This window comes from Engraulis encrasicolus, chromosome 12, assembly GCF_034702125.1.
Source record: "Engraulis encrasicolus isolate BLACKSEA-1 chromosome 12, IST_EnEncr_1.0, whole genome shotgun sequence".
Classification (NCBI taxonomy): domain Eukaryota; kingdom Metazoa; phylum Chordata; class Actinopteri; order Clupeiformes; family Engraulidae; genus Engraulis; species Engraulis encrasicolus.
In genome coordinates, this window is record NC_085868.1 from 20,391,177 (window position 1) to 20,394,682 (window position 3,506).

Genomic DNA, 3,506 nt, shown 5'->3' on the forward strand with positions numbered 1-3,506 from the left:
GCAAACAACCATAAGCAAACCAAGGGAGGCGGGTCAACCATGCCGTTTGGGAAATGTTCAGTGTTATGCTCTTGGTCAGACCAAGTCTCGAAGAGATTTGAACGTCGATGATAACCAGGCTAGTAGGCTACTGTGTGTATCTATGTTTTTTTAGCAATGGAATGAATGCCCATTTCTGTTTTTATGTTTTTAGGACCAAAGACACATTTCAAGCTTTTATGACAATAAAGTCCATTCGATTCTGAGGCCCAAAAACACTCTCCATGGCCCATCATTCACACCCACAGTCCCTTTTTTGATGTCGACTCCTCCAACTCCAGCACCCCTCTCCCCTGTTTCTTTTAACTCCCCCTGTATTATTTCAACTCCCTCCATATTCATGTCTCCTTCCAGCAGGGAGTGTGGGGGAGGAGAGGGGAGGAGAAGAGAGGAGAGGTGTGGAGAGGAGAGGAGAGAAGAGAGGAGAGGAGAGGAGAGGGGAGGGGAGGGGAGGGGAGGAGAGGAGAGGAGAGGAGAGAAGAGAGGAGACAGGAGAGGAGAGGAGAGGAGACAGGAGAGGAGAGGAGAGGAGAGGAGAGGAGAGGAGAGGAGAGGAGAGGGGAGGGGAGGGGAGGAGAGGAGAGGAGAGAAGAGAAGAGAGGAGACAGGAGAGGAGAGGAGAGGAGAGGAGAGGAGAGGAGAGGAGAGGAGTGAGAGGGTGGTTTGGTTTAGGAGGTGGGGTGTTTGGGGTTGGGTTGCTTGCAGAGGACTCACAGGGGTATGTGTGTGTAAACACACATATTACTCACAGGTAATGGATGCATTTTTTCTGGCCAGGGTGTGTGTGGGTGTGTGTCTGCGTGTGTGTGTGCATGTGTGTGTGTGTGTGTGTGTGTGTGTGTGTGTGTGTGTGTGTGTGTGTGTGTGTGTGTGTGTGTGTGTGTGCATATACCTTGGTTGTGTGTGTGTGTGTGGTGTGCATGTGTGTGTGTGTGTGTGTGTGTGTGTGTGTGTGTGTGTGTGTGTGTGTGTGTGTGTGTGTGTGTGTGTGTGTGTGTGTGTGTGTGTGTGTGTGTGTGTGTGTGTGTGTGTGTGTGTGTGTGTGTGTGTGTGTGTGCACGTACCTTGTGTCTCTGTGTGTGTTTGTGCGTGTGTGTGGGTTGCTAAAGGTGCCGGTGTGTGGAAGGGGGTCAAAGGTCACATAAATTTCTCTAGAGTTCTGCAACCTGGCTAGCCTTTGAGGAGGTGGGCTGTGTGGTCCGTGCTGGATCGTGTTTCTCTTCCCCCCCCATGGATGCCCCGTGCAAAAACAACCTCAAGCAGACACATACACGTAGCCTACAAAGCCGCGGAAGGAGCCTGTGTTCACCTCTGGGGAGACTGCAGCTCTTTCTTTGAAAATGCATAGATGTGTGGGAAGATTGTTGGTTTTTTCTTCTTCTTTTTTTTCTTTATTTTCTACCTCGCTGTGGTCAGGGTCATGACATGGTTTCTCCGTGCACCCTGGCGTTAGGAACATGTGAACATTCTGTACTCCATGCTGAGGTGTGACAACTTCAATATTCTAGAAAACTCGCAGAATTCCGGTTCTAGAAAGTGAAAGGAATTGAGAAGCTCTGGCTGTCTATGAAGTCATGACACATTTAAAGGGAAAAAAACATTCAAGAGAAAAACTAATTTGAGATCAGCTGTGTAATTTCATGAAGGACTTCTGTAGACAAAGGCAAAATCCTACATTTGCAATACTAAAAGACTACACCTCCAGCTAGACCTAACTGTTTATTCACAATCATTTTGAGATGAGCAAGTGCTTCTCTAAAATAGCCTAACTTTCCCCCAGTCTAAAGTGTATGTTTTGCTAAATATACGCAGCCATGTCCATCGAGAAGTGCTGTCCTCCTGGTCATGTCAGGAACCATTTAACGCACATTAGCTTCTGGTTCAAAAACCTTCTACAGTTCATTAAGGTCAGCAACAAAAGCCTAAAAATCCAGCGTCTCCCCTTTCCAACTCGACATTCCTGTACCGATCAAGGTCCCAGATGCGTGCAGCAAAGCCAGCCCCACTCAGAACCTGCAACCCAGGAACTAACACACGTATGGATTCACATGTCGTTCCCACTCCCAACATGCTTAGCAGGTGTCCTACATCCAACGATGCCCCGCCGTGCCTACATGCCATCCATACACTCCGCCCGGGCCGGACTGCACGCGTCATGTACAGAGAGGGCCAGGGCAGGTGTCATGCATGGCAAGGCTCACAATAGGGGGGCCCACTGCTAATGGACTCTGGGGGCCCCAAGGGGCCACTTTGGCCTGATGGAGACATACTGCGGCGGCCATGTTTAAAAATGGCCCACGGAGACCTGGTCTGAGAGGTTAAAGGGTTTAAAACATGATGGTGCTCATGGGTTTTCTTTAGCTCGTTCGTTTGTGTGTTCGAGACCACATATTTCTGTGGAGTAGTATTTGTGGTGTTGCGTGTTTGGGATACTCTGTAGGGTATTTTACAACCTCGGGTTTGGTCAAATCTAGGTGGGTCAATACATTGGATTGCACACTGTGGTCTGCGCTGGAGGGTGATTCATGGGGTTCAAGATGTGGTTGCACTCGGTGCTGGCATGCTTGAGTGGTGTGGTGAATGTGCCATGATGCATGACTATACAGTATATTTTTGGCTGAATCTATTTTTTGGCTGAATGTTTTAGTTGAAATACTAGTTCACGTGTGAAAAGCACACTAGTGAAATAAGAATATTGGGAGAAATAACATTCTGAGATAACTCTGAGAATATGGCTCAAAATTGAATTTTATTTTCCTCACCTACTGTATATGTTTTTTAAACTCTGGAAATGGTTGTACAAATATATATTTATTTTCATGCATGCGTGCGTGCGTGTGTGTGTGTGTGTGTGTGTGTGTGTGTGTGTGTGTGTGTGTGTGTGTGTGTGTGTGTGTGTGTGTGTGTGTGTGTGTGTGTGTGAGTGTGTGTGTGTGTGTGTGTGTGTGTGTGTGTGTGTGTGTGTGTGTGTGTGTGTGTGTGTGTGTGTCTGTGTATGTTTGTATGTGTGTGTGTGTAATTACCATGGTGTGTTTCTGCCAGGTGCATCATGCCAAGCAAGGAAGGCAATAAGAGGTGTGAAGTGGAGACAATAAGCACCAACAGGAACAGACCTGCAGACGAGGACTCATGGTCCCCTTTGTGAAGCCTCTGCACCTAACACCTCAGTATGTGCCATCACAACGCACACACACACACGCACGCACACAAACACACACACACACACACACACACACACACACACACACACACACACACACACGCACACACACACACACACACACACACACACACACACACACACACACACACACACACACACACACACACACACACACACACACACACCTTAATTGAGCTTGGGGCATCTACGTGATGTACTAAATATAATCAAGCAAGCTGAATCAAGGCCGACATGGTCATGTGATCCTGATGGTCTATGAGGAGTATACATGTGATAATACACT